Here is a 19,652-nt window from a genome sequence, read left to right as displayed (position 1 = left end):
AAAAACAAGTCCACTTTCAAAGGAAAAGGCTAAATATTAAGAAAGATATGAAAAATTATTTTATTCAAAATATGGGAGATTGGTATCAACATTACACGCCGCTCTGCGTTGATAGTTTTTACGAGGACATGGTCGAGAACATAGAGAAATTAGTACAGAGGGAAAATAACGGGGGCAGGGGAAGCAAGACGCACGGACCTAAGAAATTTAAATATTCCAATGATCAGCAAGTCAAGGGATGGGAGAGAATGCTACGGGGTGCGCATAAAGCATGGTTAAAAAATGGAATGAGGGATGAAGAGAAAAATACAATGTTGGAAGTGGCTAGGGAATGCAGTCAGGTGAGGAAGGAGGCGCGGGACAGATACTGGCAAGACTTTGCTCAGGCCATTGGTAATACTAAGAACCTTAAAGACATATGGAGAGCAGTAAATAAAGTCAGGGGTTGTAAGACTAAATTCATTGCTCACTCAGATCCAGGGAAAGTTGCTAATGAGTTAGTAGATAAATGGGCAAGTGCTGCTGGTATGGAGTCCTTACCTGCAGACACGAGAGTCGCCATTGAGTCATGGGAAAATATTAGAAATGGAGTAACTTTATGTGCCTTAAATACAAGATCTATAGCATGCACTGAGATAACCCACGATGAGCTACTGGATGCTATAAAAAGTGGCAGCTCCACTGCTCCGGGAAAAGATGGAGTAACGTATGACATACTTAATTATTTAGCCGGTATGAAACCTAATCCCTTACTTGATTTGTTTAATATGAGTTATAGAGAGGGAAAGTTACCAAGAAAATGGAAAGAGGCTGTCATCATTCCTATCCCTAAGTCAAACGGAGGCTACAGACCTGTCTCCTTAATATCCTGCTTTTGTAAAATGATGGAAAGGATTTTGTTAAATAGGCTACTCTACCTTGTAGGTGATAACATGTCCAATAATCTCTTTGGTTTTATCAAAGGCAAAAGTACTGCGGATTGTCTCTTAAAGTGTTTGTCTAATGTGGATGACAATTGTAGAGTTTTTGTTGATCTACAAGGAGCGTTTGATAAAGCCAATGGGGAAGTAATCTTATACGAATTAGCCAATCTGGGAATAACAGGGAGATTGCTACACTGGATAAGGGATTACCTGCAAGGCAGAAAAGGTCAGGTGTATTACCAGGGATACATGTCTGAGGAACGGAGGTTTCAGTTAGGTACCCCACAAGGGGGAGTATTAAGTCCCACCTTATTCAATGTATTAATGAACAGATTAGCATCAGAGATGTATCCTCCAGGGGTCACGACGATCATATATGCTGATGACATTCTTATACAAGGCACTTCTGGGAACAAAATTCAAGATGCTCTTAACATACTTGGTACAACCTGTCACAAGTTAGGCTTAGTTATAAATGCAGATAAAACCAAATACGAGTATAGGAAACGAAGAAATATAACACTTACTCTAAATGGTGTGGAACTGAGCCGTGTACAGAAGTACAAGTATCTGGGCATGTATGTTGGATACACATGTGAGAGTAAAAATGCTGAAATAAATCATATCAGCACCTTATGTAAAGCCCGTCTGCATCCTCTAAAAGCACTGGCTTTTTCTGGTAAAGGTGTTGGGGTACCTATCTTGCGGATGTTATACATAAGCACTGTTCGATCCCTGATAGACTACGCAGCACCCGTATTGTCTTACACAGGCCAAGGCAGAATTCAAAAAATAGAGCTGATACAGAACGAGGCTATGAGGATTATTCTTGGATGTCAAAGAAATGCAATGATTGAAATAATGAGAATGGAATTAAATTTACAGAGTGTGTGTGATAGAGTCCGTGACATTAACACTAGAGTATCTATTCGTTTCATGCGGAGAAAAGGAGGGGATAAGCTGTTTGAGAGCGTTCAGACCTGCTTGAGTGACGTACACACTTCCAGGAAACTGAGGGAGACACGCTATACGAGAGGATTAGCTCATGACCTCAGGGAATACGACGTACTTGACTGCTGTAAACCCTCTCGAAAGTGTAATATGTCTGCTCCCTGGAAAGTACAGAAAATAGACGTCGAAATTGTACCCCTCAAGGTGAAAAAGATTCATCATGAACCGGGACAATTACGGTGTTTGTATGGAAGCATGATATCTCGGTTACCAAGAGGCAACAGTTTACATGTATATTGCGACGGGTCGGTGGCGGAGGATGGCAGGGCGGGGTGTGGTGTCCTAATAAGGGATTATACGGAGTTTGGGACTGTGGACAGGATAATTGAACTCCGGCTTAGTAATTATATATCATCCACACAAGCTGAACTGCAGGCCATTCTGGCGTGTTTGGAGGAAGTACGTCATGACGACAAAAATGTTTTTGTATTTGTCGATAGCCGAGGAGCACTGGAGTCCTTAAACAGTCGAAACCCAGTCTTCATGTCTATAGTGGAGGACTGTAAGAGAAGAATAACTGAGATACAGCTGAAAGGTTATAGTGTGAAATTCATGTGGATTCCATCTCATGTTGGAATAGTGCTCAACGAGGTGGCGGATGACTTGGCCAAACGTGCCACATCAAAACCACAAGTTGACATTGAATGTGAATTCACAATGAGACAAATAAGAAGCAAAATCAGAAATATTCAGGCACAGGCGGGAGTGGAGAGGAGAGAGATAATGTATGAGAGTAGTCAAACCATGCAACACTACATGTATGTGAGTCAAAACACCCATTTCACTTATGGTAAAAGGAGAAATGCTTGGAGTGACTCTGTGTACATGCGGCTCAGGCTTGGGTACAAATATTACTGGGAATATGGGATAGATGTTCATGGTAATGACACGAAGTGTAAACTATGTGGTATGTTAAGGTCTCACACCCTTGCCCATTATATTCTTGATTGTCCGTTGATTAGTGTATATAGAAACACTGAGATAAGGACTGTTCCTGAACAAATAGCCTGGATGTGTCACAACGGAAAGGTTGATGATATTCTTGAGAGATATAAGAATTTTGCACCAAGATTGTAATATTTTGTTGAATTATCTGCAGATGTCTTGCAAATTGTCTATACAGTATACCTAGGTCATAAAAGTATTTGTGTGTACGTCTGATACCATACTACTTGTGAAGGAGGAAATGTATATTTTTACCTCTCAAAATGTTTGGTAATGTGTTTATTTGTGATGTGTGTCTATGTATATATTAACACGTTGTACTGAATGGGGTGAGAATAGCTTGAGCTACCTCATCCCTTTGTGTGTATTTTACCTCAATAAACGTATTTCAATTTCAATTTCAATTTCAATTACCTCACCCCTAAAATGTCAACCCATGTCTACTATTTTAAACAATGCTGTTTGTTGACCAAATTGTATTTTTACTATTTTTTCTGCCATGTTCCCTCCCCCTTTTATTTTTTTTTTATTTTCTCAGCACAATTTATACTTTATCTCAATTAGTCTTAAGTTTTAGTCTGTTTTTCCTGCCCGAAACGGTTTGCGTAATAGTGGCTTTAGGCATTATATGTACTAGCTCTATCTATAAATCCATCAACGTTTTGTATCTCACCTTGTATGTATGTACTTTACCTGAATAAATATTTGATTTGATTTGATTGAAATACTTCAATGCGACCTTAGTATGATTTCTAACGTTCGAGTTCAACAAAAGTATCTCCACCATTATTGAAAATCGTGTTCGTAGTAATATTAGTCTGTGTAAATTTAATTATCGCGTACACTGCGTACTTAAATCAAGTATTTCATTAATGGTTTAAATGATTCCGAGATGGAACTGAAATTGTTCAGGTGGAGTGAACGCGAGGAGTACTATGGCGGCAGTTTGTAGTGAGCTGCGCGAGGGTGAGCAGGTGTAAGGGCAGCTGCCTCACACCTTGCTCTCCCTGTATACTGTTATTGAAGGTAAACTGCAGACGTTATGTTCCTACCAATCTCACACCTTGCTCTCCCTGTATACTGTTATTGAAGGTAAACTGCACACGTTATGTTCCTACCAATCTCACACCTTGCTCTCCCTGTATACTGTTATTGAAGGTAAACTGCACACGTTATGTTCCTACCAATCGCACACCTTGCTCTCCCTGTATACTGTTATTGAAGGTAAACTGCACACGTTATGTTCCTACCAATCTCACACCTTGCTCTCCCTGTATACTGTTATTGAAGGTAAACTGCACAAGTTATGTTCCTACCAATCTCACACCTTGCTCTCCCTGTATACTGTTATTGAAGGTAAACTGCACACGTTATGTTCCTACCAATCGCACACCTTGCTCTCCCTGTATACTGTTATTGAAGGTAAACTGCACACGTTATGTTCCTACCAATCTCACACCTTGCTCTCCCTGTATACTGTTATTGAAGGTAAACTGCACACGTTATGTTCCTACCAATCTCATATACTCATTAGTGTGTCAATAAAGATTATTTCTTGGCTTGGTAGTTGGTCCACGACCAGTACGTCACACTGTCTTACTAGTGACCTCACATTAACATAATAATTAAATGAACAAATCCTCTAGGGCCGTGATGAGAGTTCGAACTTTGAAGTTCAAACCCTCATCACGGCCCTTGTGATTTTTTTTGTATTGTGGACCATTTTAAATACTTTACCATAGACATATATGAAGTTCTAAAGAAGATACATGTGTTTTAATAATCGCCGAGCTCCGACCCTGCACAGACTGATCGACAGAGCAACTCTCTCAGATCAATGCTTATTTCACTTAAATTTGTTAATAAACACATGTTTTATATGTCTTAAGAAAGACAGAAATATATGCTTCATTTTAAATGCTTTACCATATAAAGCTCAAGTGAAGATACGTATGTTTTTATTGTGGCGTTCAGTAGCTTGTTGGTCATGAAGCCTAGATACGCTAATAAAGGCTAAAATATTATATACCTTCAGAAAGATCGAGATTTAAACGTTATTGTGAGTGTACCGAAGGAAATATATCTTGTTGGAGGACAAAGATACATCAATTTTAAATTAAGTCAAGACTCTACTCTCGCCCCATCTATTGGAGATTCTGTCCACCTAATGACCCAAAGCTACTCAAAGCCTCCTAACATTACTTAAGTAATGAAGAAATATGGTATATTTACTCACTATAATGTTGGTGCTGAATGCAGAACATGAGAAAACATATTTACGATGAAGTAATATAATTTCATTATGAAATAGGTAAATATGTGGCCTCAAAGGAAGTAGACGGTCCAAGTGTCAATGTTGTGGAGCGACTTATCCAAGATATGTTGCTGCCTGGAAAGTGTTGGCATATCAACCTTCTATATACAGTGATCCAGTCGTCTCACTTCTCTCATCAAATTATTGCAAATTTAATTTGATATTAACAAGTAGAATGTGTATTTCTAATAATATCTAACCTAACTAGCCAGAAAACATTTAAGATTTATTGAAAAATACTGTACATGTCTGGAAGTTAGACTTCATAGAACAATAGTGTTGGTCTATATATACTAATCGTTATTCGTTAGTGTGCGTTCGCTATTTAAACTACCATTTACTGTACTTATGTATAATCTCCCATGTCTCTTCGCACATGGAACACCGAACCCTACATCCTTTCTGATCTATCGTTTAATAGAGATTCACAAATGAAGCTTATAACTGTATAAATTATACAAGTTATCAAAAAGTCATAGAGATTAGATCTTATTGAGAGAGGAAAGATATTTATATTTTAAAGAAGGTTTTTTGGCCGACGCTCTCACTATTGATGGAACTACAACCTAATGAAGATCAGTGTTAATTTTATGTAGATACTGTAATAAACGAAAGTTTGTCATCAGAAAGGTAGAAATATAGGCTACATTTTAAATCCTTTGTCATAAATATAACTGAAGTGAAAGCAAAGATATATGCATTTTGATAGTTACTTGATGGCTAGCTCTGAGTATGTGAAGCTCTGCACTCCAGCTAATAAATTGTGTAATTAATTTGCATATATGCTAATTAACCTTAAAAATCTAAGTCAGAAGAAAGACATGTGTAGACGTTAATGTGACAAAATTTCAAGGAATATATACGTTACGTTAAATAAATAATACCACCCCATCGCCGGTGTCCGGACACAAGAAAACTACCTATTGGCATCAGTGACCAGCCAGGCGGGGAACACAGGCTGCACAATACTGATAAAATATGTAATTCACAGAGATGCGCTGATAAACATTAATGTTTTACTTTTTATTAAAAATAAGCATGCCATATGTGAGTTTAGTTCATTTATTATGCACCCCATACCCATTTTGTGGGTAGTAGTGGAAAGGGTTACAGAGGCACATGATGGGCTCAGGGACTGAACCCCATATTTAATTTAGCTAAGCAAGTTACAATCTTGATAAGCTAGTTACAAAATTCAGTACAAGACGTCACATTATCAATGGGTTCGAGATCGACCACAAGTACAGTTTCTGAATTAAGCAACTGACATGTGGAGAGCTAGTGTCACAATTGATATGTTTGTCCTGCACATGGGGGGGAGGGGGCCATTCAGTGGGCAGCGGTGGATAGATTAGATTGGATTAAATTTTTTATTCAGGTAAAGGTACAGTATACACATTGAATTACATACATAATGTTGGGTTTAAAGATATAGTACATACAATACCTAAAGCTACTAGTAGCACATAACGTTTCGGGCAAGGTGAGGGGGAAAGAATAAAAACGCTTAGATAATTTAAATTTTAAGCTCAATTACTATTAAGTTTGTGTTTAAAAACATAAAAGGGGGAACAAGGCAGAGAATAGCAATTAAACAAGTTGGTCAACAAACAGTATTGATTACAATAGTAAGACATGGGTTGATATTTAGGGGTATTAAGGTAGGTTACATGGAGTTTATTAGGTAGTTTTTAGTTTTTATCTTAAACTGGTTGAGAAAGGTACAGCCTGTGACATGATTGGGAAGGTCATTCCACATTATGGGTTCTTTGATTTGTAGAGCATTTCTAGTTTGATTTAGTTGTACTCTTGGGATATCAAATAGGTATTTGTTTCTGGTGTGGTGCCCATGGGTTCTGTTACAACCTTCTAAAAAGCTTTTAAGGTCATGATTGACATTACAGTTCAGAGTTTTAAATATATAAGTTACAATCACTTGGTTACTACCTACAGTTAGCAAACTGGGGATATTTGGCTAAAATCTCTGGTAGAAGAAAATTTTGAATGAAATATTTACACATCGTTGGAACATTGGTTATAGAGTTGTCTCTAAATTCATGTATCTTTTCGCACTCCATTACATAGTGACGGAGGGTGTGCGAATAATTTTGTTGACAGTTTACATTTGGTCAGGTCTACATCGGCAGATAATGAGAATTCCCAGAGATACTTGTAACCGAGTCTAAGCCGAGCAGTAGTAACATCTAGAAGTCTGCTAATTTTATTGGATGAACCATAGATGTGTGGCTCCTCTTGCATGATGATATGATAGATGGAATTACTGGTGTCGATTTCACTTTGCCTCAGATCTACAAGATTTTGTTGAAGCTCTTTGTGTACTACTGCTCTCAGATTGCTCATTGACAATCCAAGGTTACACTCAATGTCACCTTTAAAAGGCAACTTCTGTGGCCAACTCATCAGCTCTATCATGCATTCAGAGGCCAACATGAGATGGAGACATGTACCCAGATGAGCCACAGACGTTAGAAAGAATTTTTTCAGTGTCAGTGGTTAATAAATGGATTGCACTAGGCAGTGATGTGGTGGAGGCTGACTCCATACACAGTTTCAAATTTAGATATGATAGAACCCAGTAGGCTCAGGAACCTGGATCTAGATTCACGAAGCTCCATGTATTTCTTCGTAAGTAGGTTTGCTACGAAGGTTCCTAAGTATGCCCTAAGAAGATGCTTAGGTGCCATTCACGTAGGTCCACTTAGGAAGATATTTGTGGGTTCACCTGCGTGCCGATAGGTCACTACTGTGTTTCGTATGGCCAATCAGAGAGCAGGCAACATTCGTCATATTGAAGATTTAGCGCTGGCTTATCGGAGCTCTAATGCCTCCTATTTACGTCGAATTTTCTTATAAAATTAGTATATTTCGAAGTAAAACTATGTTTTTTCAACTTCTACAGCCAGCACCAATATTGTAGTAAACAAATATGTCACATTTGTTGTTTACCTACGTAATTCTAAGAGATGCTGTGTAGCTGTCCTTGTTGCTCGGAACATGCGCTGACAATTATTGCATATACTTACTGAATTTACCCAAGGGCCACTAACTATCTAGTGGCCTCGAAGAGGACAGAAAGCCGGCAGATTTTGCCAGTGGAGGCTAATAGATCAGCCTTAAGTATTTTGTTCTCTCCTGATTCCATGTATGACTGGCCATCCTGTGAGCTGAGGATGTTGGATGAGCTTGTAGCTGGTTTTTGATCAACACTGTGTGGTCCTTCATACAGAATAGGGAAGCAGAGGCCGAGAGAGGGAGCCAGTCGGCCTAGCGGACAGCACACTGGACTTGTGATCCTGTGGTCCCGGGTTCGATCCCGGGCGCCGGCTAGAAACAATGGGCAGAGTTTCTTTCACCCTATGCCCCTGTTACCTAGCAGTAAAATAGGTACCTGGGTGTTAGTCAGCTGTCACGGGCTGCTTCCTGGGGGTGGAGGCCTGGTCGAGGACCGGGCCGCGGGGACACTAAAAAGCCCCGAAATCATCTCAAGATAACCTCAAGATAACAAGAAGCAGCATATTGCTGTGTATACCTAAACATGTTAAAAAATACATTGTTTGAGAGGAGTCTTGTAGAAACTGGTAAGAGTAATAATATAATGTTTCCATGATTCAGTGCTTACCTCTTGTGAAAATCGTGAAGAGTTTTTTAGTCAGAGTTGATTTGTTTTTTGTATTGAGGCTGGTATTTTGTACCTTGATTCCATGTATGTCTAACCATCCTGTGAGATGGGAGTATTAGATAAACTTATAGCTAGTTTTTTATTTACTCTGTGTAATATTCCATATAGAATAGGGTAGAAGCACATTGCTGTGTGTACCTAATCTTCTTAATAAAAAAAAATCAGTAATAAAGATTTTAAATTATAGTTTGTATTATTACAAGTACTGTATTATCCTTATTAAATCATGTTAACCATGGATCATTAAGATCTCATGTTGATATGTAATAGTCATATTTCTTTTGAACTGCTTATCCATGCTAATCATTTTTTAATCATTCATTAAATTGTGCATTATGTCTCAATTTTTCACTTCCTTGGATATACTGTACAGTACAAAAAGATAGGATAAAAATAAACCAGTAATATTTCTTTCATTATTTTTTTTTTTAAATAACTGCATCATTATTTTTACAGCTGAGAGGATTTGTTTTACCATACACGTGCATTATTTGTTAAAAATATTTGGTTTATTGTTACACACAATGGTGCTACATAGGCTTCCCAGCTTGGTGCTTTCTTTTAATACTTACTGATTAATAAATAAATAATAATAAATAAATTTTATTCAGGAAAAGTACATACAATGGGGCCTCGACTTGCGATGCTAATCTAATCTAACCCAGAGACGGATCGTAAGTCGAAGCGATTTTTCCCATAAGAAATAAAGGGAATTGAATTAATCCGTTCCCCACCCTCAAAAATATTAACATACAAATACATTTTATACTGAATACAATGTTTTTTCTAACTACAATACAGTACCAAAGTTGATCTTACCTTTATGGAGGGCTCTTGATGGCATATGGTGATGAGGGGGGAGGAAGAGAGTTGTTCCTGTTTGGAAGGGGAGTCCCCTTCCATTATCACATCAGGCAGTGATGTTTTCTCTGGGGTACTCTCTCTCCTACGTTTTGCCTGAATACCACTAGGACCTGGTTGTGGTTCAGTGCTTGTTTGTCTCACTACAAATTTGTCAAGAGACATTTGTTTTTTCCTTTGTTTTAACATTTGTCTGTAATGATGCATCAGTGTCATTGAATAGGTTAAGGCAACGACCTACTGCAGCTTGATTTGGGTTAGTCGTTTCAGCAAAGGTTTGCAATTCTTCCCATACTGCACACATTTTCTTAATTGTTGAGGAAGAGACATTCTGTACTCTTTTTTCTGCTCCTTACATGGGTTTTCATATGTTGAGCCTTACCACTGACTTTCCTGGGACTCATGGCATGATATATAATAATTACTTTAATGTTCAAAATGCAAAAAATCACCACAAAAGCGGAATTTCTTATAGGCGCGATCGTCACTAAGCGGGCAGCTATAGTAAACTGAGGCAGGTCGGCCACGTGACTGGGAACCACGCGCTCGGTCGACTCGAACGTGCACCAACAAATATCGGAAGTCGACGACACCATCGGATGTTGAGTCGCATTTTTCGATGAAATTTACATCGTAACTCGAAATTATCGTAAGTAGGGGGGGGCAATCGTATGTCGAGGTGCCACTGTACAGTTGATTTACAAACATAATGTTGGATTTATAGACAGCTAGTACATACAATACCTAAAGCCACTAATACTCATAGCATTTCAGGCAAGGTGTGGGGGGAAAAACACTTAGACTAAAACTTAATAGTAATTGGGATTAGGTATAAATTGTGTTGAAAGAAGGAATAAAAAATAAAAAACGGGGAGTAACATAGCACAAATCAGCAATTGTACACGTTGGTGAACAGCATTGTTTAAAAAATAGCAAGACATGGGTTGACATTTAGGGGGTAAGGTAGGTTACATGGAGTTAATTAGGTAGTACAGTACTTGGTTTTACTCTTAAACTGGTTGAGAAAGGTATAGCTTTGACATGATTTGGGAGGTCATTCCACATTCTGGGTCCCTTGATTTGTAGAGCACTTCTAATTTGGTTACACACAGCCAAATTGAGTAACAGGAAGAGGTCTTGGACACAAATTTGTTCCATGCTAAATGTAGAGGAATCAGCTGAGTATTCCTCAAATAAAATAAGCTGCCTCAGCTTATAAGGTAAATAAAATAAGCATTTCTCAAATAAGTAGCTGCCTCACCTCACTGCCTTACTGCTATATAGCCTTCCCGGCATGGTGCCTTCTTTTGATAATTACTTGTTCCACACCCAAGTTGTGTAACAGGAAGAGGTCTTGGACCCCTACCTGCCTCTTTCTTTTTTAATAGTCCATATAGTCATAATTATAGCTTTAAGTATTCAATGAATAAAGTTTTTGACATTTTTACCCTTCTTACCTAACATCATTTGTGCAGCATATTTTTATTTTATCTCACCCCGATTTAATTTAAAAATAAAACCAAACTAAATAAATTAGAAATGGGTATGTATAGCTAAGGTACACCCTTACTACTAGGTGAACAGGGGCATTTGGTGATAGTAAATGATCCCATCAGGCAGGGCTCATCACCTCTCATATTTCACATTATCTTGGTTATCTTGAGATGATTTCGGGGTTTTTTTTTTTTTTTAGTCCCCGCGGCCCGGTCCTCGACCAGGCCTCCACCCCCAGGAAGCAGCCCGTGACAGCTGACTAACACCCAGGTACCTATTTTACTGCTAGGTAACAGGGGCATAGGGTGAAAGAAACTCTGCCCAATGTTTCTCGCCGGTGCCCGGGATCGAACCTGGGACCACAGGATCACAAGCCCAGCGTGCTGTCCGCTCGGCCGACCGGCTTCCAGTCAGAACATGTTCACCAGTGTTTATTTACTTAAATAACTCCGGGTATAATATCTTGCTATTATAAAACTTATTCCACTATCATAAAAGACATATTTACTTTAAGTTTCAAGCAGAGAATGCATATATAACTAACACAAAGGACTCCTCTTCACGAGATTCGCCAACTAATAATCTTTTGTTATATTAAAATTGATCCCAGTGTTATGTAGTAGAGAAAAATTGAGTTATATCCAGTTTATGTAAAGCTATGAGTTGTCGACACCACACTTAGATCCCGGACCAAACTTACGAAGGTTTTTCGACTTAGTGTAGCTACCTGAATACCGACGTAGCTGCCACGAAGGCGCTAAGAAGGAAAACATTCGTAGCCAAGAAGAAAAACCTTCGTAAATACCTTCGTGAATCTGGCCCCTGTACACCAGTTGAGAGGTGGGACCAAAGAGACAAAGCTCAACCCCCGCAAGCACAATTAGGTGAGTACATGAAATGGACTTACCACCCTTAATAATTTCATTGTATTTTTGTCTAAGCTTCAGATACGAGCATGTTACAATTATGTCTTAAAGAGTTTAGATCAATTAAGGACGATAAGGAATCACTTACAATTAGTCAAGTTTTGGAGACTTATATTTCAGTGCAAGGAGCAAGGCAAATTGTTCGGTCTGAAGGGCAGAGGCCCAGTTGTTTATACAGACTCTACTCAAAATATAAGCTATCGCCTATTGTCAGGGACAGCTGCACCCGTGGTGCGGTGTAGGCGTGAGCCAGGGATTATTTAACCTTTTGCGTTATTTGCTTGGTGAGGAGAGGACAATAAGTATTGTAAAGGGTTAATATTTTGGAAAGGAAGAAGTTAGTTAATAATACACAGGATATAAATGCATTACCATAAATTAATTATAATTTAAAATATAATTTAACCAATTTAACAATCTAAAAAAAAATTTAACTTTTCCTCAATCTATCAAATTTAAAATTATCAGAATCTGCACTAGGCGGAACGTGTTCTACGGCATACCACTTAGCCGCCCTCGTTTTTATTGGTATTTTTTTTTTTTGCGCGTTTGAGCTGGAGTTGTAGACTCCTTTCATCAAGTAGCGCTGATCCTGGTGCTGCTTCTACTAGTGATTGTGGTCCGACAGTGCCTCCATTACCTATTTAAAAGGAATTAAAACAATTATATACAAGGTACATTTGTTTTGATAGTACATAGCATAGATCTTTTTTACGTTCTTTTAAAGCCACTAGCACGGATAGTGTTTCGGGCAATTAATATTAATTTTCTTAAGTGGTGAACATTCCAATTGTAAACTATGAACAAGAGCTGGGACATTCAAACACTATATCCGTGATTGTTCTGTTGTAAGTGCTTTAATGCTATGAGGTACTTTTAGCTCTAATTACTTCATATACACACAAGAACATCTTCCAATATTCCTACGCTGTACCCAGTTTGTTAGTGGAGACCTTACATTTTATGTTCGCCTGATGTTTAGTCAGTTTTTTTCTTTGTATTAAGGCTGGCATTTTCCTGCCAGTCTATTTCCATTTCTCCCAGAATGTCCATTTCTGGAAAGTCCATTTCTCCTAGAAATGTACTTCCTAGAGAATGCTTCCTCCCTTATAAAGACCCTGGTGAACTGCAATATTATACAATTACTACACAGCACCGCTCCTGTGCCGGGTAAGTTACGGGCTCACAATAGCCTGTGCTACTTTGAACTTGCTCCAAATAGCTGAATCTATAATGCAATATTATCAGCACTCCCCCAACTGAGACTTTACTCCCAACAAGTGCCAGGACCCACGTGTGCAGAAACCCTCAAAGAGTAAGAGGAGGAAGTTTACCCAACAAGCAACCACCACTAATGACCCCCAAAGGGGGCCTACAAACATACAAGTACCACAGGAGACAATTGGTGAATACCAAAGAGGTAGCCTAGGGAGACGAGGGATAGTGGGCATCAATGCTTACCACACACCCGCAGACAATGCTGCACACTCACAGACACCCAGGACTCAGACCCCAAACAATATCGAATGCAAGAAACAACCCCACACGGTTAACCGCAAGACCCTCCAAGAACGTATATAAACTCTGCACAAAATTCCAGCACAACATTCTTGGTGCTAATACAAATGAAGTCTGCATTCTTCTAAAGTCACTCTTTCACCCAAACCCCCCTAACCATTCAGCAGGTAAGCAGCAGCAAGTTTAACACAATGTGCAACGGACACGCATCTATCCCAAACAAGCCACGAGGTGGAAGCCTGGTTGATACCTGGTTGATGGGGTTCTGGGAGTTGTTCTACTCCCCAAGCCCGGCCCGAGGCCAGGCTTGACTTGTGAGGGTTTGGTCCACCAGGCTGTTGCTTGGAGCGGCCCGCAGGCCCACATACCCACCACAGCCCGGTTGGTTCGGCACTCCTTGGAGGAATAAATCTAGTTTCCTCTTGAAAATGTCCACGGTTGTTTCGGCAATATTTCTTATGCTTGCTGGGAGGACGTTGAACAACCGCGGACCTCTGATGTTTATACAGTGTTCTCTGATTGTGCCTATGGCACCTCTGCTCTTCACTGGTTCTATTCTACATTTTCTTCCATATCGTTCGCTCCAGTACGTTATTTTACTGTGTAGATTTAGTACTTGGCCCTCCAGTATCTTCCAGGTGTATATTATTTGATATCTCTCTCGTCTTCTTTCTAGTGAGTACATTTGGAGGGGTTTGAGACGATCCCAATAATTTAGGTGCTTTATTGCGTCTATGCGTGCCGTATATGTTCTCTGTATTCCCTCTATTTCAGCAATCTCTCCTGCTCTGAAGGGGGAAGTGAGTACTGAGCAGTACTCAAGACGGGACAACACAAGTGACTTGAAGAGTACAACCATTGTGATGGGATCCCTGGATTTGAAAGTTCTCGTAATCCATCCTATCATTTTTCTGGCTGTCGCAATATTTGCTTGGTTATGCTCCTTAAACGTTAGGTCGTCAGACATTATTATTCCCAAATCCTTTACATGCTGTTTTCCTACTATGGGTACATTTGATTGTGTTTTGTGCTCTGTATTATGTTTAAGGTCCTCATTTTTACCGTACCTGAGTACCTGGAATTTATCACTGTTAAACATCATGTTATTTTCTGATGCCCAGTCGAAAACTTTATTAATATCAGCTTGAAGTTTTTCAATGTCCTCAGCCGAGGTAATTTTCATACTGATTTTTGTGTCATCTGCAAAGGATGATACGAAGCTGTGACTTGTATTTTTGTCTATATCTGATATGAGAATAAGGAAAAGCAGCGGTGCAAGGACTGTACCCTGAGGTACAGAGCTTTTAACTGCACTTGGACTAGATTTTATATGGTTGACCGTTACTCGCCGAGTCCTGTTTGACAGAAAACTGAGTATCCAGCGTCCTACTTTACCGGTTATTCCCATTGACTTCATTTTGTGTGCTATCATGCCATGGTCACATTTATCGAAAGCCTTTGCGAAGTCCGTGTATATCACATCAGCATTCTGATTTTCTTCTAATGCCTCAGTGACTTTGTCGTAGTGCTCAAGTAGCTGTGAGAGGCACGATCTTCCCGCTCGAAATCCATGTTGGCCTGGGTTGTGAAGGTCATTGGTCTCCATGAAATTGGTGACCTGACTCCTAATCACTCTCTCAAATACTTTTATGATGTGCGATGTTAGAGCAACTGGTCTATAATTCTTTGCCAATGCTTTGCTCCCTCCCTTGTGTAGAGGGGCTATGTCTGCTACTTTAAGTGCATCTGGTATCTCCCCCGTGTCCAAGCTCTTCCTCCACACTATACTGAGTGCCTGTGCTACCGGCACTTTGCATTTCTTTATAAATATTGAATTCCATGAGTCTGGACCTGGGGCCGAGTGCATGGGCATGTTTTCAATTTCTCTTTCAAAATTTAGTGCGCTCGTGTTTATATCAGTTATATTTACAGGGGTTTGAATATCCCGCATAAAGAAATTGTCTGGATCTTCCACCTTCATGTTGTTTATTGGAGTGCTAAACATGTCCTCATACTGCTTTTTTAGGATTTCACTAATTTCTTTGTCATCCTCCGTGTATGAACCTTCACTTGTACGAATAGGTCCAATACTGGCAGTGGTTTTTGCTTTTGATTTCGCATATGAGAAGAAATATTTTGGATTTTTCTTTTTCCTGAATTGCTTTCTGTTCTAACTGCCTTTCTTCAGTTTCATATGAGTGTTTCAATTTCCGCTCGATTTCTTCAATCTCCCTATTTAAATTATTCCTTCTTTGACGGGAAATTCGTGTCTGCATAAGCAGTTCCGTTATTTTTTTCCTGCGTTTATAGTGTCGTCTGCGTTCTCTTTCTACGTTAGATCTCTTTCTGGCTTTCCTCAAAGGAACATGTTTCAGACAGACTTGATACGCTTCTGAAGTCAGTTTTTCTATTCCTTCTGTAGGACTTGTATTACTTAGAACAGTTCCCCATGGAATGTTTGTAAGTTCCCTGTTTATTATCTCCCAGTCTATCCTTTTATTATTAAAATTGAATTTACTGAATAACCCCTCTCGCTTTATCAACGTTTTAGGTCTATTCTGAGTATTGATGGTCGTTTGCACTTCAATGAGTTTGTGATCTGAGTATGTGGTATCTGATATCGTAATGTCTCTGAAGCGACCTATCAGTTTCAACATAGCCATCCAGTCATCAACAATAATTCAACACAATATTCTAAGCTAGATTCCACACAGCATTGTAACTCGGCAACTTTTACAGAGTAAGACCCAGATACAATACTCATTAACAGCCACGGAAAAAAGGATAGTGAGAAGATAAAAGATCTTCAATTACAAAATTTACCAGGAACTATTCGCATACTATGCGTCATTATATAATGGAATGTGAAAAAAAATCGCGGAATTTAGAGATAACACCAATACTGTCCAAGAAATGTGTAAGTACTTCATCCATAATGATGTGCTGCCCAAAATTTTCGCGAAGTATCCAAAATTTGCTTACTGTAAGTAATGCATGCACGTGACTAAAGCTGCCGCCCAGTTGGGTGGGTGTGCAGCAAGACTAGTAACTGTGCGACTCATCATAAATTTAAAGTGCCTTGTGAGCTTCTTGTTGAATCACTTGTGACAAAAGATTATTATTGTGTGGGGCTGATTAAATATGTATGTGTATGTATATGTACATGTATGAGTGTGTACATGCATATATAACATTAATAATTTTGTAACTAGCGTCAAAAGATTGTTATTTGCTTAGCTAAACAAACTAGAGGGTTCAGTTCCTGAACCGATTATGTGCCTCTAATCCTTTACACCACCGCCCACGGGATGGGTGTGGGGTGCATAATAGAGAAATTGAAATCAACAGATGACCAACGATGGAGCAGCATTTGATTTAAGGAGAAATATTCCACACAATATTCTATATGATTTTAAAGAAAACTTCCTGGCAATTTAACTCCAAACTACGAAAGGTATTATCTTAATAGGAACGTGTAACCAACCACCAAGATAACCTTACCTATCCCTGGCCGACATCATGAAACTCAGAAGGAACAGACCTGCCTACTTCCTGGGAGATCTGAACGCCAAACAATACTGGGACACGGAAGGAACAACCAGGCAGGAGATGCCATCCACAATATAAGGAATGGAAATCTAACCCACCTGGGGCTGGACTTCCAAACTTATGTCAGACAAGGATAGTGGTAAACTAGACAATACTGTTAAACAACCACCACTTCCTAAACACCCGCATAGAAAGGGGCCCCAGCGGGAACAAGCGACCACCTACCAATAATAATGATGCTATCAACTAACCCTTTTCAGAAACTCTCACCACCAAGACTTCATACACTAGAACTGACTGGGAAGTGTTCAAAAGGGGTGCACAGGAAATCAGTGTCACAGACTTTAATGGAAAGGAAACATTATGCATAAATACAGAGCTAAATACGTGGATTAACACCATAGAAAAATGCATGAGCGATGATATCCCCGTAGCTCACCATATAACGCTCCCACACCTCCCAGCCACTGAGGCAGTCAGGGCATTGCAAACCAGATATAACAATTTGCTACAACTCATAACGCACAGTGGGTGGACATCCATGTATGGTGAAACATGTGAAGAACCTCACGCTAACAACTCTCTGACAAGAGAGAGAAAGCTTAGCTCTCAACACCCACACATCGTGTCAGCAAGGTGGACAGCCCGCCTGCTTTCATAACTCACTATTTCCCCACTTCTAAACTTTCACCTACGCCATGCCATACCTCGCCTCGCCAATAAATAATAAATAAAAAAAATTGTAACTTGGAGGAAGGGGAGGGGTCTCCATTTGTAATCCATTAGCGTACCTGCAGGCTTATAGAGATCTAGACGAAGTCTTGACTGGAGTAAAGTGTGGTATTTACACCACTTGACGAGGTTTGCTCGCTTCATTGAAATTAAAATTGAAATAAGTTTATTGAGGTAAAATACACACAAAGGGATGAGGTAGCTCAAGCTATTCTCACCCCGTTCAGTACAACGTATTAATACATACATAGACACACATCACAAACAATAAACATATTACCAAACATTCTGAGAGATAAACATGTACATTTCCTCCTTCACAAGTAGTATGTTATCAGACGTACACACAAATACTTTTATGACCTAGGTATACTGTATAGACAATTTGCAAGAGACATGCAGATAATTCAACAAAATATTAGTCTTGGTGCAAAATTCTTATATCTCTCAAGAATATCATCAACCTTTCCGTTGACACATCCAGGCTATTTGTTCAGGAACAGTCCTTATCTCAGTGTTTCTATACATATTAATCAACGGACAATCAAGAACATAATGGGCCAGGAGGTGAGACCTTAACATACCACATAGTTTACACCTCGTGTCATTATCATGAACACTTATCCCATATTCCCAGTAATATTTGTACCCAAGCCTGAGCCGCATGTACACAGTCACTCCAAGCATTTCTCCTTTTACCATAAGTGAAGTGGGTGTTTTGACTCACATACATGTAGTGTTGCATGGTTTGACTTCTCTCATACATTATCTCTCTCCTCTCCACTCCCGCCTGTGCCTGAATATTTCTGATTTTGCTTCTTATTTGTCTCATTGTGAATTCACATTCAATGTCAACTTGTGGTTTTGATGTGGCACGTTTGGCCAAGTCATCCGCCACCTCGTTAAGCACTATTCCAACATGAGATGGAATCCACATGAATTTCACACTATAACCTTTCAGCTGTATCTCGGTTATTCTTCTCTTACAGTCCTCAACTATAGACATGAAGACTGGGTTTCGACTGTTTAAGGACTCCAGTGCTCCTCGGCTATCGACAAATACAAAAACATTTTTGTTGTTACGCTAAATCGAACAATGTCTGAGCAAGTCTCAAAATGTTGCAACCCTTCCTCGACCAAAGTCCATTCCATCCACCGGTCGACCCCAAAGACACATTCATCAATTTTTTTTTAACATTCTACTCATTCAAAACAGAACTTTTCTAAAATATAAATTAATATTATTATATACAGTTTTATCATATTGTGCATATTTAGGCACTGGTTAGATGAGGTGCTTAGGTTCTGTTGGCGATTATTTGTATTTGTAGTAGGTGGGTGAAGCATTTACAGCGTTATGGTTCGAACAAAAGTCATCAGCGAAGCACTTGCTCCGGAAGTGTTCGGACGTCATCAGTCGTGTGTAACCAACCCGTCCTGGACTCATGAAAATTACATCCAGCGGTCGACCCTACAGACGCATTTATAATTTTTTACATGCTACTCATTCAAAACGGGAATTTTCTCAAATATAAATTAATATTATAATATACTGTATTAGCATATTGTGCATATATAGGCATAGGTTAGGTTAGGTGTTTAGGTTTTGTTGGTGATTATTTGTATTTGTAGTACGTGGGTGAAGCATTTACAGTGTTGTGGTTCGAACAAAATTCATC

General features: G+C 39.3%; 1 protein-coding gene across 5 annotated transcripts in view; it reads left to right on the top strand.

The window, feature by feature from the left end:
• Positions 1 to 3,796: 3,796 nt before the first annotated feature.
• Positions 3,797 to 19,652, top strand: part of LOC123757258 (uncharacterized) — a 97,057-nt gene continuing 81,201 nt past the window's right edge. For 3 of the 5 annotated variants that reach the window (XR_011229382.1, XM_069329384.1, XM_045740795.2), the window contains exon 1: positions 3,797 to 3,905. The gene's annotated coding sequence lies outside the window, so the exon portion shown is untranslated. Of the gene's footprint in view, positions 3,906 to 4,251; positions 4,368 to 12,019; positions 12,133 to 19,652 lie in introns of those variants that run through there. The other 2 variants (XM_045740785.2, XM_069329385.1) reach the window with 2 other exon arrangements.

The sequence above is a fragment of the Procambarus clarkii genome, chromosome 22 (assembly GCF_040958095.1).
Source record: "Procambarus clarkii isolate CNS0578487 chromosome 22, FALCON_Pclarkii_2.0, whole genome shotgun sequence".
NCBI lineage: Eukaryota > Metazoa > Arthropoda > Malacostraca > Decapoda > Cambaridae > Procambarus > Procambarus clarkii.
Note: the sequence above shows the minus strand (reverse complement) of the source record. Positions and strands in the feature narration are given on the sequence as shown.